Source organism: Balaenoptera physalus (genome assembly GCF_965194825.1).
Source record: "Balaenoptera physalus genome assembly, chromosome: 4".
Taxonomy (NCBI): Eukaryota; Metazoa; Chordata; class Mammalia; order Artiodactyla; family Balaenopteridae; genus Balaenoptera; species Balaenoptera physalus.
Genome location: NC_138891.1, coordinates 6799 through 31422, shown reverse-complemented (window position 1 = coordinate 31422; position 24624 = coordinate 6799). Strand labels below are relative to the sequence as shown.

General features: G+C 42.2%; 1 long non-coding RNA gene across 1 annotated transcript; it reads left to right on the top strand.

The window, feature by feature from the left end:
• The first annotated feature begins 4638 nt into the window (after positions 1–4638).
• LOC309660328 lies at positions 4639–14602 on the top strand. The gene is made up of 2 exons (XR_014263347.1): positions 4639–12651; positions 12740–14602. It is a non-coding gene; the product is annotated as an uncharacterized lncRNA (long non-coding RNA).
• Positions 14603–24624: the final 10022 nt, after the last annotated feature.

The following is a 24624-nucleotide window of genomic DNA, read 5'->3' as shown; positions in this document are numbered from 1 at the left end:
CCTGCCCCAAGGAGGCCAAGTGGTCTCCAGCAGCAGGAGGAGTCCCCAGGCAGAGAGGTGATGGCATTTGGAAAGGAGAGGAGGCCAGGGCAAGGGACGCTGGCAGCTAGCACTCCCTGGACTGAGAGAGAGCCTCCTGCTGTCCTTATCATAAGACCTTGGATAACTGAGCCGCCATGTGGACTTCAGAAGGTCAAGGGTACATGTGATCGTCTTTTCACCCTTGCCTCGTTTCTGTGGTGGATCCTGCAGACTGAGTCATTCAATCTATGTGCCACCCTCTCCTTCCATGCCTTTTGCCTCTGGGAAACCTGAAATCTACATTTCCTAGACACACGTGCAGCTAGGGTTCTGCAGCTAGGGTTCTGCAGGTGGCCTCAGCTCTCTGGACAGATGCCTGCGTGAGATCTAAAAGGTGGAAGTGAGCAACATAGGGTGGTGGAGGGATGGGGCTCTTGGCTGGCAGGGAACAGAGGGGTCTGGTTCTTCCACAGCAGCAGCCCAATGTCTGGGCCTGAGCATCACAAACAGTGGGGTTTCCATGGCAACAGTCTCGGGTGGAGTCAGGTGATTGTCTAGGCTGTGTTGTCCCTGGCTATGGGGCCTCCACTCTTGGTTCCCTGGTAGTCCTGGCATCTCAGTCTTAACACCCACGAATAAGCCCCCCTCTTCTCAAAACACAAAGAGTGGATTCTGTCATCTGTAACTAATCATTGTGACCGATACAAAGTCAGATTCTGAAATCACCTCGTTGTTTTTCCTGTGCAGAAGAAATACAGAAAACTTAGGAAAAACAAGTGAAAAACATCTGTAATCCCACCATCTGGAGGTAGTCACTGTAATATTTTTGCATGTTTTCTATTTTTTTTCTATAGTCAAAATGACAGAGTCTGTATTATTCTCTGCCAGCTTTGCTCACTTAATGTGAATTATAAATGTGTCCCAGTAGCTTTGTCCATGGGACCTTCAGCTCCCTAGACCAAATCAGGTTCTATTCACTTTTTTAAACCACCGTATTGATGTACAATTGATATAGAAAAAGCTGTACGTATTTAATGTATACAACCCGATGACTTTGGAGATAAGTATACATCTGTGAAGCCATCCCCATTCTATGGCATAAATACATACATCATGTCCAAGTTTCCTCCACCCTCTCTATTTATTATGGTGATAAGAACACTTAATGGGAGATCTACCCTCTTAACCAAGCTCTAAGTATATAACATGGTTTTATGAACCTCAGGCATCCTGCCGTGCAGATCTCTAGAACTTACTTATCTCGGGTACCTGACACTTTGTACCCTTTGACCATCACCTCCCTGTTTCCCCCCTCCCTAGCCCCGGGCAACCAGCCTTCTACTCTTGTCTAAGGGTTTGGCCGTCTTAGATTCCTCATGTAAGTGGTACTATGTAGTATTTGTCCCCCTGTGTCTGGCTTATTTCACTTGGCATGATGTCCCCCAGGTTCATCCATGTTGTTGCAAATGGCAGGATTTCCTTTTTCTTAAAAGGCTGACTAATATCCCATTTTGTGTATATACCACATTTTCTTTAACCATTCATCAGGCAATGCACATTTAGGTTGCTTCCATGTTTTGGCTATTGTGAACAATGCTGCAGTGAACAGGGGTTGCAGATACCTCTTTGAGATCCTGATTTCAATTCCTTTGTGTACGTAAGTGGGATCATCTGGTAGTTCTATTTGTAATTTTTTGTCTGCCTTTGGTGTTAGGGTAATGCTGACCTCATAAAATGTGTTGGGAAGTGTTCTTTCTTTCATTTGTGGAAGAGTTGAAGAAGGATTGGTATTAATTCTTCTTTAAATGTTTGCTAGAACTGCCTGTGAAGAACTGGCCCTGAGTTTTTCTTTGTTGAGAGGTGTTTGGTTACTGATTCAATCTCCTTATTTATTATTGGTCTGTTCAAGCTTTCAATTTCTTCTTACTTCCGTCTTGGTAGATTGTACGTTCCTAGGAATTTATCCATTCTTTCTCGGTTGTCGAATTTAATGGTATATAATTGTTCACAATAGTTTCTAATATTTTTAAAACATTTCTCTGGCATCTGTTATGATGTCTTCTCTATCATTTATTATTTTATTTATTTGAATCTTCTTTCTTTTTTATTTCTCAATCTTGCTAAGGGTTTGTCAGTTTTATTTTTTCAAAAAACACGTCTTCGTTTCATCTATTTTTTCTACTGTTTTTCTATTTTCTAACTTTATTTATGCTTTGACCTTTAGTTTTTTTTTCTTTCCTTCTGCTAACTTGGGTCTTAGTCTGTTCTTTTTCTAGTTCCTTGAGGTGTAAATTTAGGCTATTTGAGATTTTTCTTTTGTGATGTAGGTATTTATTGGTATCTCTTGGTACTTTCCATTTGTCTCAAAATATTTCTAATTTCCCTTAAGTTTCTTCTTTGATCCAAAGTTATCCAAGAGACTGTTGTTTAATTTCTGTGTATTTATAAATGTCCCCATTTTCCTTCTGTTATTGATTTGTAATTTCATTCTGTTGTGTTCAGAAAAGACATTTGGGATGATTTCAATCTCCTTAAATTTGTTTAAAGACTTGTTTTGTGATCTATAATGTGATTTATCCTGGAGAATCCATGTGTGCTTGAGAAGAAGGTGCATTCTGCTGCTGTTGGATGTTCACTATATATCTGTTGGGTCCATTGGTTTATAGTGATGTTCAACTCTGCTGTTTCCTTACTGATTTTTGTCTGGATGTTCCATCCATTATTGGAAATGGAGTATTCAAGTCTCCTACTATCATTGTATGGCCATCTATTTCTCCCTTTAGATCTGTAGATGTTTGCTTTATATATTAAGGAGCTCTGATGTTGGATGCATATGTATATATATATATATATATATATATATATATATATTGTTTTTATAACCATTTTAAAAATGGAAGTATAGTTAATTTACAATGTGTTAGTTTCAGGTTTACAGCAAAGTGATACATATATACATATATGGATATGTATATATGTATATATATACATATATATATTCTTTGTCAGATTCTTTTCCATTATAGGTTATTACAAAATATTGAATATAGTTCCCTGTGTTATACAGTAGGTCCTTGTTGTTTATCTATTTTTAGTACTGTGTATATGTTAATCCCAAACTTCTTGTTTTATTTATTTGTATTAAAATTTTTTTTTAAATTTAAAACATTTTTAAACGTTACTTTCCGTTTTTAGTTATTACAAAATATTGGCTATATTTCCCATATTGTACAATACATCCTTGCGCTTATCTTACAACCAATAGTTTGTACCTCCCACTCTCTTATGCCAATATTGCCCCCCCCCGCAACTGGTAACCACAAGTTTGTTCTCTATATCTGTGAGTCTACTTCTTTTTTGTTATATTCACTAGTTTTGTTGTATTTTATAGATTCCACATATAAGTGATTTCATATAGTATTTGTCTTTCTCTGTCTGACTTATTTCACTTAGCATTATGCCTTCCAAGTTCATCCATGTTGCTGCAAATGGCAAAATTTCATTCTTTTTTTATGGCTGAGTAGTATTCCATTGTATATATATATATATGTACCACACCTTCTCTATCCATTCTTCTGTTGGCCACTTAGATTGCTTCTATATCTTGGCAATTGTAAATGACGCTGCTGTGAACACTGTGTGCATGTATCTTTTAGAATTAGTGTTTTTCCTATTTTTCAGATATATACCCAGGAGTGGATGGGTGCATAGATAATTGTTGTATCTTCCTGTTGAATAAACTTTTGTATCATTATATAATGATCTTCTTTATCCCCTGTAGCAGTTTTTGATTCAAAGTCTATTTTGTCTCATAAAAATATAGCCACTCCTGCTTTCTTTGGTTACCATTTGTATGGAATATCTTTTTATATCCCTTTACTTTCAACCTTTGAGTGTTCTTAAGGCTACAGTGAGTCTCTTGTACACAGCATATGGTTGCAGCTTGTTGTTTTATCCATTCAGTCACTCACTGTCTTTCAATTAGTGAGTTTAATCCATTTAAATTCAAAGTAATTATTGATTGATTATTGTAGTTATAGTTATTCTTAATACTTTTGTCTTTTAACTTTTCAGCTAGGGATAAAAACGATTTGTGTACCACCATTACAGTATTGCATTGTTCTTTATTTGTCTATATATTTACCAGTAAAAATTATACATTCTTATGCTTTTGTCTTGTTCTTTAGTATCCTTTTGTTTCAACTTGACAAACTCCCTTCAGCACTTCTTGTAAGGCAGGCCTAATGGTGACAAACTCCCTCAATTTTTGTTTGTCTGGGAAAGTCTACCTCTCCTTCATTTTTTTTTTTCCTAAAGAGCTCCTGACTTATTTATTTAATTTATTTATTTAATTAATTTATTTATTTTGACTGTGTTGGGTCTTCATTTCTATGCAAGGGCTTTCTCTAGTTGTGGCAAGCGGGGGCCACTCTTCATCGCGGTGCATGGGCCTTTCACTGTCATGGCCTCTCGTTACAGGGCACAGGTTCCAGACGTGCAGGATCAGTAGTTGTGGCTCACAGGCCCAGTTGCTCCGTGGCATGTGGGATCTTCCCAGAGCAGGGCTCATACCAGTGTCCCCTGCATTGGCAGGCAGATTCTCAACCACTGTGCCACCAGGGAAGCCCTCTTCTTCATTTTTAAAGGACAGTTTTGCCAGGCATAGTATTCTTGGTTGGCAGATTTTTCCTCAGCATTTTGAATGTATCATCCTACTCTCTACTGGACTTCAAGGTTTGTGCTAAAAATTCTGCTGATAATCTTAATGGATTTTCATTTTATATAATGAATCATTTTTCTTTTCCTGTTTCAACATTCTCTCTTTAACTTTTGACAATTTAATTTTAGTGTGCCTTAGTGTAGACCTTTTTTAGGTTCAACCTATTTGAGGTCTTTTGGGTTTTATGAATCTAGGTGTCCTTTTCCTTCCCCAGATTTAGGAAAATGTTAGCCATTATTTCTTTAAATTAGCTTTCTTCTCCTTTCTATTGTTCTCCTGAAACTCCCATTATGTTATATTGTTTTCCTTGACTGTGTCCTATGAGTCCTGTGGGCTTTATTCACTCTTTTTCATTCCTTTATACTTTTGCTCCTCTGAGTAGAGTATTTCAAATAACCTGCTGTCAAGTTCACTGAATCTTTCTTCTGCTTAATCAAGTCTTCAATTGAAGCCGTCTCTTGAAAATTTTCAGTTCAGTCATTGTGTTCTTTGCTCCAGAATTTATGTTTTGGTTCTTTTTTATGGTTTCTATCTCTTTGTTGAACTTCTCATTGTGATCATGTATTGCTTTTTCTGATTTTGTCTAGTTTGCCTGCATTCTCTTATAGCTCAATGAGCTTCTTTAGGATGATTATTTTGAATTATTTGTTAGGTAATTCACAGATCTCCATTTCTTTGGGGTCAGTTACTGGAACTTTGTTTTGTTCCTTTGGTGATGTCATGCTTCCCTGATTATTTGTGATCATTTTATCCTGTGTTGCTTCTGCACTTTTGAAGAAGTAGCCACCCCTTCTAGTCCTTATGTACTGGCTTGGAAAGGGAAAGACTTTCATCTGGTTAGAGATTCTGGGAATCTATCAAACATTTTGTATAGAGGTGCCCACTCTACTCCTCTCATGCCTCCTTGGGGAGCTACTTTTAGGATTGTGTGCCTTCCCCTGATCCCATAGAGCTCTGTAAGGTGATGAGAGCTGCCTACTCCTTTTCTCTAGGGTGTGCCCTGCTAGGCCAGGGCATTGGGTTCAAGCACCACTTCCATCCCTCCCTTCTGAAAGGCATGTCTTATAATTTTGTGCCTTTTCTCTACCCCACAGAGCCATGTCGAGTGTCAGGCATCACCCACCCCTTTTCCATAGGGCAGTGCACTGAGGTGCCAGGACAAAGAGCTCAATCCCACTCTGTCCCTCCCTCCTGAAGGAGCAGTCTCATGGTGGTGTACCTTCTTCCAATCCTGCAGAGTCAAGTAGGTTGCTGAGATCTTCACTGGTTGCTGAGGTTCATGTGCCATTTGTGGGAGTGTGTGGGGCACCATCTTTGGGGAATTGTTGCTTTGGGGGTGTATATGTTGGTTGCTATGAGCCTCCACCCTTTTCTTTGTTCTTAGCAGCTCCCAGAGAATCCAACCATGCTGATTTCTTCAGTGTTCTGGATGCATCAAGATAAGCAGAGCTTTTAGACATTGCCCCAAAAGGCTGGAGAGCAAGACCCTCACCTGTTCTCTCTTTATCCTGTGGGAGAAATCGTGGGCTGGCTGATCTCTCTTCATTCTGAGTTTTATCAGCCTGGGGGAGGGGTGATGCAGACAAAGTGACACTGTTCTTTCTATCCTTTCAGTGTGGCTGATCTTGCATTTTGTGGTTCACTGGGGTGCTAGAACCTCTCAACTGGACTTCAGAGCTCTCACACAGGTATTGTTGTCTGTAGATTGTTGTCAAATCATCAGTGTTTCTATGGGGGAATGAGGGCTGGAACCTCCTATTCTGCCATCTTACGGATATGATTCCCTTTCTCCATGTACTCTTGCAACACTCAGCCCTTGGAACAAGACTCAAACTGCACTCACAGCCCAGGAGTGCTGAGGGGTCTGGCTCTGCTCACTTCTTCAGCCTCCTCAGCTTCCAGCTTCCTCTGGCTTATCCTGCTCCAGCCACACGTCTTCCATTACTTCCCTCTCACAGCCAAGCTCCTCTAGCCCAGCATCCTGGCAATTCCTGTTCCCCTTGCCTGGAAGGTCTTTTCCTGGCTGTTCATTTGGCTGGCTCCTGCTCGACTTTTGGATTCCATTTTAAATGCCAGCTCCTAGAGCAGGTTTTCCCTGTTTCCCCATCTAAGTAACCTCCCCAACTCACCCATGGTTCTCTACCACATTACCCCTTCTTCCTTCTGTGTACTTGTCACATTTGTCCACTTACTTATTGTCTGTCTTCCCCCATAGCATGTCAACTCCAAGAGGGCAGACACTGTGTCTGTCTTGTTTATCACTATATTCCTTGCCCATTCCCTATAGATTACTTTTAAAACAATATTTCAAGTGGTAACATAACAGTCAATGTGTATATGGTGCCATACTTGACTTCATTCTTTCCTGTTTGTGGATATGCAATAGTTTCTGATTATAAATAGTACTGCAATGAACATCTCCGTGCATAACATTCTTTGTCCCTGCCTCTGGTGGTTTTGTTCAGTAATGTCTCAGAAGTAGAAATATTGGCTCTATGATAGAGCATGAGTACGTTTAAGGCTTCTTCATAAACATGGCCACACTGCACTCCAGAAAGGCTGACTGACGACCTAACATAAGTTCCATCACCCCGGAATGTGAGGGCTATGAGACAAGAGATGAGTCTTCAGATGAGCAGTGCATATGAACCATCTGGGGATCTGATTATAATTCAGATTCTGATACGGGAGGCCTGGAGTCAGGCCTGAGATGCTGCATTTCTAACAAGCTCCCTGAAGGACTCCCCCAGAGCTCCTCATCCTGCCTGCTCTTTCCTGTCGGTGTCTGGGCTCTATACAGACCCAGCCCCTGGGCACCTGTGTCTCTGCCCAGACCTCAGCCTCCTAGGACAGCAGCCCCAGCAGGACAGCCTGTGCTTGTTTCCGCTCTGCTTGCCTCAGGCCCTGTCTCCATTTGGCCGTCAGCTCCAGGCTCTATAACTCCTGATGCATGTGTGGCTCTTAGGGGTTCTGAGTTTGGTTTTCCACTAGGTGTGGGTTGAACTCATCCTTTCAGATCCCAGGATGCTCCACTGCCCTGGGTGGGGTAGTGGACATCTGTGACTACCTTTCCTTCCAGCCCTGTCTCTCCTCATCGTATGGCAATAGTACCTCTTTTTTCCTGTGAAGACCGCCCCCCCCCACACCGCCAGCCTTTCCTAGTCCATGTGGTTTGGGGAAGTTAACCCTCTATAATACCAGAATCAAAAGGTGAGCATATAACCTAAATCTAGCCAATCAACAGATTTCATCTCCTTTGTTTCAGCAACCTGTTTGCAGGTGGACATGTGACCTTGTCCCAGGAAACCTGTGCCAGGACTTACAACACAACTATTGTGAATGAGAAGTTCTCTCCCCTCTGGGGGGCTGCCAGGGCCACTATATGTAGCTAACAGGCCAGAGAGTAAGGCCAGCATGGAAACCAGAGATAAGGCAACTCATGATGTCATAATTTGAGGCTTTGGGTCAAGCTGGACCTGAAGTTGAATTGATTTTAATGGAGTTGGGCCACAGTTGAGCTAGGACCAAAGCCATCACAGCAAGGCATCAGCTTGGGCAGCGAGGCTTGTGTGTGTCAGTGTGTTCAGTACAAACTAAGGAAGGCAGAGAACTCCAGAAAGAGAAACCCCAAGAATGTGCCTGCCCCTCCCACACATGCACCCATGGGCACGTGGGCACACACACAGTCCAGGCCAGAATCGTGGGGATAATGATGGGGATGCGGGACTGCCGCCAACAGAGAGGAGGACTGCTGCCATCAGATGGGAGGTTTTCCCATGTTACTGGTATCTTTGCATGATACATAATGAGCTTTGAAACAAAAATAAAAGACACATTGAGCAGGTAAGAAGTAGCTTAAAGTGAGTGTGAGTCACAGCAGCATTAAATCTGGTACAGCCTCTAGACAGCCTCACGCCTTTCGTCTCTCCCTGGAGAGGAAGTCCTCAGTGCTGTCGCTGTCTTGTTCTTACACATGTACAGGGCCTTCAAATGCACCATCGTGGGGGTGGGGGGGAAAGCAGAGAGGAGAGGTGGCCAGGTCAAGGTCATACAGCCCATTGTGTACAAAGCACCATCTGAGGGAGAGGTTCCGGATCAAGGTCACACAACCTACTGGGGCAGAGCAGACACGCAGGCAAAGTTTTCTTACTAAATCCCTGGGTTTGACTCATCATCAGAGGCAGGTTTCCTGGGAAGCTATGGAGGCTGCAACCACAGGGCCCTCACTTGTTCAGCCCCTTCTTTGATCCCAACGTAATTCTGGGTTCTTTCTCTTTAAAAAAGTCACCCAAAACTATATAGTTCTACGTTTTAGGCCCCCCAAGGTGTGGATCAGCCCCAACCCCCAACTGACCCAAGGCTGTTTCCCACTTCCTTCCCATCACTTTTCAAGAACCCCAAACTCAAGGGCATTGTCATAAACTTGAAATACGTGCTCAAAGGCCTTTGCTTCTAGGGTACCTCTGCTTGTCCTCAAGTGTAGTTTTTTTCCCCTATTTTTGATGATTTAGGCACTTGTTATGCAAACGACATCTACAGAGATCCATTCTGCGAAATGCTTACGTGTCTCTTTCAATGTCTTCTGCTTCAACTTCAACATAAAACCAAATCTTCTTGCTTCTCCCTGGGCCAGTGCTCAGGGGTCTCAGCCTGCAGAAATGAGAGAAGCCCATGAGAAGCTCCCTAGCCATCCACCCAGTGACTCATAAGAGAAACCCCCACCTCCTGGCCAGTCAGTGCCAGTTATTTGAGAGTGGACTGTGTTTCATAGGTAAAATAGCTCCACCTTGTCACACGTGCTTCTGTCTGTCGGTGCCTGTCACTCCACAGGAAGCATCTGCAAAGCCCAGCTTGGTGCCTGGTCCTGGGGCGGATACTGACAAGACTCAGCAGGCAGACGCCTGCTCAGGGCTGGGTGTGCTTTAGGCTCCCAGAGGGGACACAGAGGGGTGCAAGTGTCCCAGGGCAAAGGGTCGGGGGGCAATGAGAGAGCCTTCTGGGAGGAGACCTGTGGGCAACCACCTCCTGGAGGAGAGCACGAAATGTGTCTTCACTCTTCCAGAGCCTGCAGAGGGATGCAGGCCCCACTCCACATTAGCTCACTTGCAGGATGCACTTTATAGAAGCAGTGTCTGTGGGTAGGACATATCCTTCCTGTCCAAATCACATTTCGCAAAAAAATAATTAAATAAGATAAAATAAAATAAAAATAAAATAGTTAGACACTTTCTCCTTCTCCCCTTCCCCAGCCGAGTCCTCCAAGGACAGTGGGGACTCAGCCTCCAGCCTGCTGACCATTGGTGGACAAGGTTGGGTCTGGAACTACTGGCAGCAGATTTGCTTTTCTGTAAAACTTTAGATCTCTCCATCAAATCTGAATGAGGGGGCTTCCCTGGTGGTGCAGTGGTTAAGAACCCTCCTGCCAATGCAGGTGACATGGGTTCGAGCCCTGGTCCAGGAAGATCCCGCATGCCTTGGAGCAACTAAGCCCGTGCACCACAAATACTGAGCCTGTGTTCTGGAGCCTGTGAGCCACAACTACTGAGCCCGTGTGCCACAACTACTGAAGCCCATGCACTTAGAGCCCAGGCTACACAACAATAGAAGCCACCGCAATGAGAAGAGCACACACCGCACCGAAGAGTAGCTCCCACTTGCTGCAACTAGAGAAAACCCGTTTACAACAACAAAGACCAAATGCAACCAAAAATAAATATTAAATAAATTTTTTAAAATGTTAAAAAAAAATTTGAAGGAGAGCCTTGCTGGGTAGAGTAAATTTGGTTATAGGATTTTACCTTTTATCACTTTAAATATACCATGCCATTCCTTCTGGCTTGCAGAGTTTATCCTGGAAAGTCAGGTGATAACCTTATGCAAGTTCCCACATATGTAACTTATTGCTTTACCTTTGCACCTTTTAATAGTTTATATCTTTAATTTTTTGCCATTTTAATTATGAGTCTTGGAGTGGTCCTCTTTGGGTTGATCCTGGGCTTACTGTGTCTACTGGACTTGGGTGTCTGTTTTCTGAGCTGAAGTTTTCAGCTTTTATGTCTTTAAGTATGTTCTCTGCCCCTTTCCCTTTCCGTTTTCCTTCTGGGACCGCAAATGTTAGTACATTTGATGTTGTTTCAGAGGTCTGTTAAACTGTCCTCAATTCTTTTTATCCTATTTTTTTTCTGTTCATATTCAGTGATTTCTAGTACTCTGTCCTCCAGTTTTCTGATTTGTTCTTCTGTATCATTTTATCTACAGTTGTTTCCTTTTAGTGTATTTTTCATTTCAGTTATTGTATTCCTCATCTCTGTTTGGTTGTCCTTTAAGATCACCTTTTTTATAAGTATATTTATTTATTTTTGGCTGCGTTGGGTCTTCGTTGTTGTGCGTGGGCTTTCTCTAGTTGCGGCGAGCAGGGGTTACTCTTTGTTGCGGTGCGCAGGCTTCTCATTGTGGTGGCTTCTCTTGTTGCCAAGCATGGGCTCTAGGCACGCAGGCTTCAGTAGTTGTAGCACACAGGCTCAGTAGTTGTGGCTCATGGGCTCTAGAGCGTAGACTCAGTAGTTGTGGCACACGGGCTTAGTTGCTCCAAGGCATGCGGGATCTTCCCGGACCAGGGCTTGAACCCATGTCCCCTGCATTGGCAGGCAGATTCTTAACCACTGTGCCACCAGGGAAGACCCTAGATCACCTTTTAAAAAAGCTTCTAAGGGACTTCTCTCATTGTCCAGTGGTTAAGACTTTGCCTTCCAACGCAGGGGTGCGGGTTCAATCCCTGGTCAGGGAGCTAAGTTCCCACATGCCTAGCAGCCAAAAAACCAAAACACAAAATAAAAGCAATATTGTAACAAATTCAATAAAAGACAAAAAACCCCACAAACTTCTAACTTCTTGCTCTGGTTGTCCATTTTTCTCCTAAGTTCTTTGATTATCTTTACAATCATTACCTTGAACACTTTCTTGAGTAGATTGGCTATTTCCACTTCATTTAGATCTTCTTCTGGGTTATCTTGTTCCATCATCTGTATAGCGTTTCTCTGTCATCTCACTTTTCTTAACTTGCTGTTTTTATTGCTATGTATCTGGTAGGTTAGTTACATTTCCTGACCTTGGAGAAGTGGCCTTTTGTAGGAGAGGTCCTATGTGTTCCAGCTGCCTACTCTCCCCTGGTCACTAGAACTATATGCTCTAGGTGTACCCCCTATGTGGGCTGCCTGGGCTCTTCTGTTGTGGTGGGCTGACTACTGTGGGTGGTCTGGTAGGCTTGGCTGCCCCCGGTCTGGTTGTTTGCCAGGCTCTGCCTTGCTTGGAGGCTGTCAGTGCTGCTTGATGGGAGAGGATAATGAGGCAGCTGGTTGGACAACCTTGGGTGACATCAAGACTAGCATTGGCTCACTTGTGGGTGGAGATGGGGTCCAGGAGACACCAGGGCTGGTGCCCAACCACTGGTGTGTAAAGCCAAGTCCTGGGGCTATCCTGGCCCACTTGCTGGCAGAGCCAGGTCCTGGGTTCTGCTTGCAGGCCCAGGAGAACCAGAGCTGGTGTCAGACCACTGTTCTGGACACAGCTGGCTGCAGGGTCTGGGGTGTCCTGAATCTTGTGTTGGCATTCTGATGTGCAGGGTCAGGACCCAGCCGAGTCCATAGATGGTCCTTGCCTGCTGGCGTTTGGCTGGGTCCGTGGGCTGCTGGGCTGTGGTAGTCCTAGGACTGCTCTCTGTCCACTGGTAGGTGGGGCTGGTTGTGAAGCTTGAGCAGGCTCAGTGGTGGTTGGCGCCAGGGCCCAGCCAGTCTTAGGACTTTTTCTGGCCTTCTAGAAAGTGGGCTGCTTCCACAGGTTGTTAGACAGAGTTATTTCTGGGACTGGTGTCTGACTCTTTTTTTGTGAGGCTGGTCCCAAGGCTAGAGCAGGTTTACTGTTGTGTAGGACCAATCTCCCACCAGTCCCTGGATGGTGACCACCTGCTGATGGGTGAGGCTGGTCCCGAGGCTAAAGCAGTCTCACTTGTGGGAGGGACCAGGGATTCTGGGGCTGGTGCCTGCCCGCTGGTGGGTGGAGTTGGGAACCAGTGTCTCTGGCTGGAGGGTCCTGGGGGCCCTGGATCTAGCTCCTGTGCACTGGTGTGTGTGGAGCCTGGTCCTGGGGCTTCTGGTAGTTGGAGGCCAAGGCCAGGAGCAGCTGTGGGCTTGAGAGGGTCTTAAGGTAGCCTGAATGCTGGTGGAAGGGCTGTGTCCCTGCTCAGTTAGTTGCTTGGCCTGTGGCATTCTAGTAGTTGGACTAAGGGTATCGTTGGGTAGATTTCTAGGGGTGACCCCTCGCACATCCCTAAACCCACCATGCAATTTCCACCAAGCCAGCAGCATCTATTCTAGGCAACAGCAAGGCCACACCTATTCCAGGAGGAGCTCAGCCCCTAGGAATCAGGCCCAGGGAGCCTGCACTTCTGCAAGTTGTTACCTGAAACCTTCACGCTATGCAGTGGTCTCAGGTGTGCTATGCCTGATAGCTCTAGCTCAGTGCTACTGAATACGGGTCTGAGGGAGTAACATCTGCACCAACAAAAAACTTGTTAAAGGTGCCATTTTATGGGACCCACAGGAGGATCATAACTTAGAGTGGGGCCCTGATCCCCCCCAACTTTGTGCACACTTTAAAGCTTCAGAAATGTTTGCTCCGTTGTTCCCATGCAGTTTCCCATTAGTATTACATAATAAATATTTAGATATAACATCACCTGTGCCCTCCCCACAGAGTCCGTCTGTTGATTTGGGTGGGAGCATCTGTGTTGTTTTAACTCCAGGTGATTCTAGGTTTAAGCCAGCTTTAAGCACGAGGACTGCTGGGTAATCAGTGAGAGTTGCTTCTGGTCTTTGGCCCCTTTGCCTTTGGAGAGGCATCAGTGTCTGGTCTACATGGAATTGGAAGGGGCAGGGCAGTGTAGCCCACTTACTATGCTGTATCAGAAGTTTTGGACATCTGTGTGAGGGGGGAGCATGTGTAGACAGGAAAGGAAAAGCTCATAGCTTGTTCTCCATGCAGGAGCTCATTGTTCCTGAATCTCTCTTTTTCAAAATGTTGGCATTTGTATCATTTTTAAAGATTCCACACGTAAGCATATCATGATATTTGTCTTTCTCTGTCTGACTTCCTTCACTCAGTATGACAATCTCTAGGTCCATCCATGTTGCTGCAAATGGCATTATTTCATTCATTTTTTATGGCTGAGGAATATTCCATTGTATATGTGTACTACATCATCTTTATCCATTCCTCTGTTGATGGACACTTAGGTTGCTTCTATGTCCTAGCTATTATAAGTAGTGCTGCAATGAACATTGGGGTGCATGTATCTTTCTGAATTACAGTTTTCTATGGATACATGGCTAGGATTGGGATTGCTGGATCATATGGTAGCTCTATTTTAAATTTTTTTAAGGAAGCTTCATACTGTTCTCCATAGTGGCTGTACCACTTTATGTTCCCACAAACAGTATAGGAGGGTTCCCTTTTCTCCATACCCTCTCCAGCATTTATTTTTTGTAGAATTTTTGATGATGACCATTCTGACTGGTGGATAGAGTAATAGATGTAGAAAATAAACTTATGGTTACCAGGGGGTAAGGGGGGGGAGAGATAACATTGGGAGATGGGTATTGACATATACACACTACTATATATAAAATAGATAACTAATAAGGACCTACTGTATAGCACAGGGAACTCTACTCAGTGCTCTGTAATGGCCTATCTTGGAAAAGAATCTGAAAAAGAGTGGATATATGTATATGTATAACTGAATCACTTTGCTGTACACCTGAAACTAACACAACGTTGTAAATCAGCTATACTCCAATAAAATTTTTTTAAAAATGTTGGGAATTTAACATATCAAGGTCCTTTTGCCTATTGGTGTTGTGGGAAGAGGTGAAGGAGCTGTGCTGACGGTGCTGGAGGCACATTTTCAAGATGCTGATGTAGTTCGTCAACACGATATTAATGAGAAAATGATCCAGAGCAGGAGGAAGGAGAGGAGGAAATGGCAGCTTCTTAGGTAAATGTCCTGTCCTGGGTCAGAGGCTGTGTCTGCTTTTCCTCCTGAAATGTCATGGATTGCGAACCTGCAAACATTTATTTTTGTACTTCTAATGTTCTTGCCTAGCAAGGTTGTTTTCAACTACTTATTTTTCCTTCTTATGATAGCCAAAGTCAGCCAAAGTCAGCTCAGTCATACTTCTCGCCTGTGTTCCAGAGTCTTTTCCCCATTGTCTCCATCCAGGCTCCCTATGGAGCATGGAGAATTCTCACCATGAATTAATGACATTCAACTATTGAAATGATTCCCTTTGTGAAAGATCAACATGGGAAGGCATTAATATGCAAAATTCCCTATGGGATAATTTCACATATTGAAATATTAGTAAAGAAGGGGAAAGTGGAATGATTATTACGCATCTGAATTCAATGTCAAATTATCACAACAGGATTAAGAAAATGCACTTTTAAATGGGATGGCGTTAGTGGTCCAGATAACTCAAAGTTCTGAAAAAAAAAAAATTTGGAGAGACTTACTCTCTATATTGATAAGAATGACTTACTATTTAAATACACTATTAGAGTTAGAGAACATGGGAGGTATATGTGGACTGAAATTTGTGTAAAACTGACATTTTTTCTTGATAGTTTCAGATCATAATTTTCTAAATTATTTTTGCCCAGAATACCACAGCAGTGATAATGTGTCCTGTGAGCTTCAGTCACCTGATAATCATTTGTTCCATTACACCTAATGTTCACTGGTTCAGATGCTTTCTGCAAGATTCCTCCACTATGAAGTTCATATATTTCTTATATCTTTAGTAAGGGTTTGCTGTGATTCACTGAGAATGTGCATAAACCATCACGATAAATCTGGAAACTTCCATTTCTTCTTAGTTTTCCTTTGTAGTTTGCTTTGGAAAATGAACATTGTCACCTTTGTTTCTTAAAGATGTTGGCTTTTCAAGTGGAAGTTGTAATCAGTCAAGCCTTGTTCTTCAAAGTTTCCATTATACTCCACACTCATGTAACAGACATACTTTTCTTTGTCACTTCTTTGTATTTTCAAAAGAATTTACAAGAATCATATTATTGATGTATGTTCAATTGTGTTAAATTCCTGAAATATAGCTCAACTCAAATGATAAATATTTTCAAAGCAATCAAAGATTCAGGACCAATAGCTCTAACTTATTTTATATCATTGTATGTATATCTCCCCTAGTTTATTTATAAAATACAAAGTGTATCATCCACAAATAGATTTATAAGGTTTAGCCAATTAAAAATAATCAGATTTAATTCTTCTTTAAGTTTGTTAGAACTCACCAGTGAAGCCATCTAATCCTGATATATATATATATATATTGGTTAAGAGGTTTTGGAGAACTGGTTCAATCTCCTTAATAGTAACTTGGTCTGTTCAGATTGTTTTATTTCTTCGTGAGTCAGTCTTTTTTTTTAAAAGAAATCTTTTTTGGCCCATTGATTCTTTAGGATCATGTTGTTTAATTTCCATGTATTTGTAAATTTTCCAGATTCTGTCTTGTTGTTCATTTCTAGTTTCTTACCATTGTGGTTGAAAAAAATACTTAGTATGATATCAGTCTTCTTAAATTTGCAAAGATTTTTTAGTGACCCATCACATGATCTGTCCTGGAGAATGTTTAATGTGCACTTGAGAAGAATATGTGTATTCTGCTTCCGTTGGATGGACTGTTCTATTTTAGTCTAAGTCATTTTGTCTAATGTATAATTCCAGTTCAGTATTTCTTTATTGATTTTCTTTCTGGATTCATTGTTGAAAGTTGGGTATGAGAGATCCCTACACTTTTTTTTTTGTATTGTCTATTTCTCTCTTCAAATCTGTTAGTACTTGCTTAACATACTAAAGTCCTCCACTGTTGGGTGGGTATTAATTTATGATCGTTGTCTTCTTGATGAATTGACAATGTTATCATTATATAATGATCTTATTTCTTTTTCCTTGTTACAGCTTTTGACTTAAAGTCTGTTTTGTCTGGTATAACTCTAGCTACCACTGCTTTCTTTTCATTTCCACTTGTATGGAATATCTTGTTCCAAAGCTTTGCTTTGAGCCTGTTTCTTTTTTTATTACTGAGTGAGTCTCTGATAGACTGCATATCATGTATTTTTATCTGTCTAGCCACTATGACTTTTGACTACAAAATTTAATATATTAATGTTTACAGCAATTGTTCATAGGTAAGGACTTACAAATCCCATCTTATTGCTTTCTGGATGTTTTGTTGTTTCTTGTTCCTTTCTTCCTCTTTTGCTGCCTTTCTTTGTGTATTAGTGATATTCTGTAGTGGTATGTTATGATTTCCTTCTCTTTATATTTTCTGAATGTGCTATAAGTTTTTGTTTTGTGGTTCCATGAGGCTCATGGAAAACATCTTATAGATACAACACTCTATTTTATGTTGATAACAATTCAACTTCCATCACATACAAAAAACTTACTCTCTTACACCCCTCCATGAATTTTTGTATATGGTGTTATAATTTACCTCTCTGTATATTGCTTATCCATTAAAATTATTATAACTGCTCTTCACTTAAGAGAGACAATATTCTTGGTTGGCACATTTGTTTTTTCACTGAGCAATTTGAATGTATTATTCTGCTCTCTCTTTGCCTATGAGGTTTCTGCTGAGAAATCAACTGATAACTTTATGAGGGCTCTCCTGTAATTTATAAGTTTCTCTCCTCTTGCTGCTTTTAAGATTCTTTGGGGACTTCCCTGGTGGTCCAGGGGTTAAGAACCACCTTCCAGTGCAGGGGACGCAGGTTCAGTCCCTGGCTGGGAAACTAAGATCCCACATGCTGTGAGGCAACTAAGCCCACGGGCCACAACTACTGAGCTCGTGCTCCTCAACTAGAGAGCCCGTGTGCCACAACTACAGAGCCCAGGTGCCCTGGAGCCTGTACGCCACAACTAGAGAGAGAAAACCTACACCCCACAACTAGAGAGAAGCCTGCACCCCACAACTAGAGAGAAGAGAACGTGTCACAACTAGAGAGAAGCCCGTGCAGCACAACGAAGAGCCTGCGCACTGCAACAAAGTATCCTGCGTGCCTCAACAAAGATCCTGTGTGCTGCAACTAACACGTGGCACAGCCAAAAAATTAAATAACTAAATCAATAAATGAAAAGTTTTTAAAAGAAGCCTTTGCTTAAAAAAAAAGATTCTTTGTTTTTGATTGTTGACAGTTTAACTATAATGTGTTTTGGAGAAGATTTTTTTTTACTGGTGTTTGTCTGGTGCCCTATGAGCTCATGAACTTGGATATCCAAATTTCTCCCCTGATTTGGAAAGTTCTCAGCCACTTTTTCTTTAAATAAGCCTTCTGTCTCTTTTCCTTCTAAGACTCCATGATTCACAGAATGTTTCTTTCGATTTTATCTTACAGATCACACAGTCATTCTGCACTCTTTTTCTCTTTGTTCTCTCTGAGTGGATGTTTTCATCTTACTGTCTTCTAACCCACAGAAAATTTCTTCTGCTTGATCGGTTTTGATATTGATGGTACTTTTTGCATTTCTTCTTTTTCTTGTAACATATAATATTATTTGACCTTAAGGTGTACAGCATGGTGATTTGATACATTTACATATTATACCATGATTGCTATTGTAGCAGTATTTATTATTATTATTTCTTTATTGTGTTTGGAAAAATTAAGCTCTAGTCTCTTGGCAAGTTTGATGATTATAATACAATACGTCATCTTGGCAGCAGATGGTCAATGTCTCATCCTGAGATAACACTTTGTGTAAAGAAGAAAGTCCTATTGGTTTGATGCGTGGTCACAGAGGCCCCATCACCTCCGCTTGGAGAAGAAGGTGCAGGAGGGACATCTCTCTGGTCTGTCTCTCTATGTGACATAATTTTCCTTTTCATGTGATTCAGGATCTCTAAAATGAATATCTGAGGAAGACTGACCGAAAGCTTCAAGAAGATAAGGCAGATGGCAGGTCAAAAGCAGAATCAGCTCCACAGACCCCTATATGTGAGAATGTGATGTCAGGACTGTGGGGACCAGTGTGACAGAGGGCTCTCCACAGCGGGGAGGAGGATCCCAGGGTAAGCAGAGGCTCGAAGCCATCCTCAAGTTCCCCTTTGAAAGCTGACTGTGATTCCTGCTGATTCACTGATCGCAGGTGCGTGCGAGGCCCAGAGGGTCCTTGGGCCACAACGAGTGAGCATGGGAGCTGCCCTGTGAAGGGCCAAGATGGGGCTCTACTTCCCTGGCCCTTGGGTCAAATCAAGGGAAGGAGAACCAAGAGGGCTGTGGGATCATCAGAGCCCAAGATGCTCTCACAAGACTGAAGAAAGGGGCACAGACAGTGGTGAGGAAGGGTTAGCATAACGTGGTGGATTGCGACCTAGAGCTGCTGTGTCTCTCCACCTCTGCACCAGGTGCACAGCCGTCTCCAGGCAAGGATCGGCAACCGGGAGAGAAACCGGCAAGGGATCCGTATCCTCCTCGGTCTACACGGGGGAAGGGGCTCATTCTACTCTGAGAGAATCACTGGTGCAGCGGGGGAGAGAAGAGGGCACCTCTGGGAACTCGGGCCCATGGCAGGAATGAAAACAACAGAATCATTAGTGGGGAAGCCTGGTAGACCCTGGAGTGGGTCGATGGCTCTGAGACGAGGGAAGGGGCCGTCTTGGCCAAGGTCACAGCACTTCAGTACTTCCCCCACGCGAAAACATGGAATAAGCCTGGGTCCGAGTCATTGCTCTCCCTAGTGGGACAGGACCTTGAGGCACATCCGCTTACCATGGTCTGTTCTGCAGGCCAGGAAAGCCGACGTGGAAGCCTTGGGGTCCCAATCCACAAGGAGACTCTGAGGAAGGAAGCCACAGCACTGGGAGGAGTGGGCTGAGAGAATTGGGGGTCGCTTGCCCAGGCCAGTCCGGTTCCCCATTCTGCACCAGCCAACCATCTTCAGGGTGGCCCCTGGGACGGTCTTTACTAGATAGGGCAATGGAGGGTGGACCTCCAGGTTCAGAAGAGCTCCCTTCCTCCAGCCCCTGAGACAACAACCCTTTTCCGCCAGAGCCCTCCTACCTGCCCTTCAGGGACTCTGGAGGACATGGATTGTCCTGTGTCCTCTTAGGTGAGTTTAAGCACTTGGACTAGAGTGAGAAGCTCACAGAGCAGCTCCGACTTGGCTTTCAGGCTCAAGGGACCTGGAAGGGGCTCTCAGACTGAGGCAGGGGAAGCACATGGGGCAGGCCGTGTCCGATGAACCAGGCTTACCCGGCTCTGGGGCAGGCGTGGTGGGAGGAGCCCTGTGGAGCCCCAGGAGACAGACCCCCAACACAGCCTCTTCTAATGATGGACATAGCCAGTGCTTGTAATATGGAACTAATGGAACTGGCATGGGAAATGGTTTTGATGCAGTGAACTTGGTGGTAAACTGAGTGGGAAAATTGGCATAAGGATTTAATATACGTGAGGAGCTACGAAATTAATCTGCACTGGAGGAGGGAGGTGGGCACTCTGTGTCTTTTAAGAGGTGCCCTGTCCTGAGACAATCGTTTTGTTTTATAGACGACAAAGGTCTTGTTTCTGTGGAAGTGCATTACAGAAACCCGTAAATTTTGTTCTTCAGTATCACTGTAAAGTTGTGCTTCTAAAATGTCTTTTACTGTTAATGAATCCACAGAATAAGACAATATTGCACAGGTATTTGGATTTCTAAACACCACCAGTCCATTTGATATATATGTTTTTAATTTAGTAAGTTCATCCTCCTAATAATAAGGTGAAACTAGGCACCTGCAGCTTCAGAGAAGTACAGTCTCTTGGATGTCCAGGGATCCATGCTCAGAAAAGAGGATTCTGCCAGGTTGGATGGACCCACGGATTTACAGTTTCAACCAACTTCCCAGTGATGGTGGAGCTGGTCTCCAGACGTCCATCAGCCAGCACCAAGAGAAAGAGCAAGCAGAGTGCAGCCTGTGCCTTAGTGCCAACCAGTTTGTTTCCAGGGACATGACCACTGTGTCTCAGAAAGATCCCATTGCGTGCTGAGCCTTCCCTAGCAAAGACAAGAAGGGAGAAGGCAGCGGGTTCCGAGCAAGGCAGTATCTGAGAAACAACAGGCCTTCATTCCTTCATGAAATTTGCATGGAGCATCTACTATGCTCTCTTAGGTGGGTTAGGGGGCACTGTGTGCTGGGCACCATGCTGGACACCATAGTGCATGGATGTGAGTTCATCCTCATATACACTTTAAGCGATCAGTCGATTCATACATGGGAGTGGAATTCTCATGGTTGTGGAGAGAGGCTCTTTCAGCTGAGAATTCCTGATTCCCAGGTGGTCATAATTCCACCAGAAGACAAAGTATTTTGTTGCATCTGACTGAGGACATTTTGGTTATTTCTCCTAAAACACCTGGCAATCCTGTGACATCAAACATCTTGATTCTGTCTCCCATGCTCATTGTTAAAGGAGCATTCCATCTGAAACTACTAGAATGTAAATCAACTATACTTCAAGTAAATATATATATATATATATATAATTTAAAACCTTTGGCATTTCCCCCAATATCCATGGACTCAACTTTTCTCTCACATTCATCAGATTATATGTAAACTATTACACAAATGAAACATAATTTTGGATGTAGGTACTTTCCATCACAAGATTTAAAATAATATTTACTTACTGTCATTTATTACTTTGTCCCTCTCCCTCATACAAGGAAATAAATTGCTTTTCATCTCAGCTAGGCAATTTTTTCTGCATCTGTGTTTTTTCCTATTCTCTCCTGTTGTGTCAGAATTTATGTTATCCTTTAAAACAATTACACCTTATTCTAGTTTTATTTTTTTAAGTCTGGACGATTTACAATATTAGTTTCAGGTGTACAGCTAGTGGTTCAATTATTTTAAACATTATACTCCACTTAAAGTTATTATGAAATATTGCCTATATTTTTTGTGTCATACAATTTATCCTTGTAGCTAAGTTTATTTTTAAATTTTATTTATTTATTCATTTATTTAATTTTTGGCTGCATTGGATCTTTGCTGCTGCATGCTGGTTTTCTCTAGTTGCGGCGAGCGGGGGCTACTCTTTGTTGCGGTGCACAGGCTTCTTATTGCGGTGGCTTCTCTTGTTGTGGAGCACGGGCTCTAGGCGTGTGGGCTTCAGTAGTTGTGGCTCGTGGGCTCTAGAATGCAGACTCAGTAGTTGTGGTGCACGGGCTTAGTTGCTCCACGGCCTGTGGGATCTTCCTGGACCAGGGCTCGAACCCGTGTCCCCTGCATTGGCAGGCGGATTCTTAACCACTGTACCACCAGGGAAGCCCCATGTAACTAAGTTTTTCCCCCATTTGTATGTATAGTAGTTAGTATCTCTTCATCTCATGTTTCTTATTTGTCCCTCTCCCCCTTCCCTCTCCCCTATGGTAAACACTTTTTTGTTTTCTATATCTGTGAGACTGTTTCTGTGTTCTTATTTCATTTCTTTGTTTCATTTTTTTAAATGATTTTACACATTTTGTCTTTTTTTTCTTTTTTTTGGCCTGATGTATTTCCTGAAACATAAGACTCTCCAAGTCCATCCATGTTGTCAACAATAGCAAAGTTTCATTGTTTTTCTCATGGCAGAGTTATATTCCATTGTATATATACACCACTAGTCATTTATCCATTCATCTGTTGATGGACACATAGGTTGCTTCCATGTCTTGGCTATTGTAAATAATATTGTTATGAATATTGGGGTGCATGTATCTTTTCAAAATAGTGTTTCCATTTTCTTCAGATATATAACCAGGAGTGGAATTGTTGGATCATATAGTAGTTCTATGTTAATTAAAATTTTTTTTAGGAACCTCCATAGTCTTTTCCATAGTACTGCACCAATTTGCATTCTCCTCAACAGTGTAGTAGTGTTCTTTTTTTCTCCATATCCTGGAAAATTTTTTCTATTTGTAGAAATTTTAATGAAGGTATTTAGTCTGGTGCATGGTGATATCTCATTTTGGATTTTTGGATTCGTATTTCTTGATGTGTAGTGTTGCTGAGCACCTTTTCATGTGCCTGTTGCCATGCGTATTTCTCCTTTGTGAAAATGTCTGTTCATATCCTCTTCTCATTTTTAAAATTGAGTTGCTTAGTTTTTTGATATTGAATTGTCTGGGTTCTAAAACGATGTATACTCTATTTGAAACTACTCCCTGTCTCTGAACCATCCTCTTAGCATTTAAATAAGCTTTGGTATCGCTCAACCTTAAATTTGATTTTTTGGAGAAGGTTAAAATTTTGAAATCCTTTTATTTCCAATAGCTTCCCTTTCATTTTTAAAATCCAGTTTTGAAGGCACATCCATTAATAAACATTTCCCCTCACCTCAAACAATCTTGTCTTTGTCCCCATTAATTCATGGATATTATTCCTTTATTTAATAAAAAAGAAAAATAAGTTTTTAAGATATAAAAATATGAAAAGAATGAACCAACTTTTATAAACTGAACTGTGTTCCCCTCCCTTAAATTCATATGTTGAAGCCCTAACATTTATTTCATCAGAATGCAATTGTATATGGACATAGGGTAGTTACATATGTGATTAGTTTAAGGTGAGTCCTTTAGCATGGGTCCCTAATCCAAGCAGACCTATGCTCTTGAAGAAAAGCAAGAGACTCTGCAGAACTCTGTATCCCAAGGACAGAAGAGCTGCTGGTTGAAGGCATGATGTGCATTTATTCACCAGTAGATCTGGAAGGACCTGAGATTTGAAAAAGCCTTAGGTCCTCCCATATCACCCCTTTCCTCTCACTTACATGAGCTTCGATGACTAAAAATGAATATTAAGATGATCTTTCAAGGCTGAGAAATAAAGACCATGTACAGTATGACTTTTTTGGTAGAATTTTATTTATACTGAATAAAAATTTTAAAAGAAAGCTTTAGAATAATGTTCATTAAAATATAATAAGCCAAGCCATGGGAATGTTTACCACCATGATTTACATGGGAAGAACTACACAGAGTCCACAAAACTTGTCTCAAGACAGGGAACTGCTGAAATTTTGCAAAACACAGGGTTTGGCCCTTTAGCCAGTTTCAAAAAGTTCAGACATTTGTCACCAAAGTCTGATGAATGCCGTAGCTTCCTATTCACACCAAGTTACTCAGTTACTTAAAATGGATTTAGATTGACTAACAATTTGACATGTCACTTTGCTAAGTACCATTTGACATAGGACTCTATTTCTGTCGTGAGACAGCGCAGTGCTTGCATGTGTGTGAGCCGAAGCATGATATGGGTTTCCACCATTGTGTCACCCACTCTTAATTGGATTAAGGGTCTGAGGGTGTGGTCACTCTCAACCCCGAGAGAGAAGAATGGACTCTTTACTGAGGAATTCTCTTATCAAACTGCAGGAATGCCTCTGAGAGGCTCCCAAATAGATTCACATGGGGGTGTAGACGTTCAGCATACAAATTTGGGGGCACACAATTCAGTTCACAACACATTTCACTTGTTAAAAAGATTTCTGTCCAAAGGAAAACAAACATTTTAACACTTCACTCAACTTCCTGAATTTCCACTCTACTCTTATTTTTTTAATTAATTAATTAATTAACTTATTTATTTATTCATTATTTATTTTTGGCTGCGTTGTGTCTTCATTGCTGCATGTGGACTTCCTCTAGTTGTGGCTAGTGGGGGCTACTCCTTGTTGTGGTGCACAGACTTCTTATTGCGGTGGCTTCTCTGGTTGTGGAGCACAGGCTCTAGGTGCACGGGCTTCAGTAGTTGTGGCTCACGGTCTCAGTAGATGTAGCT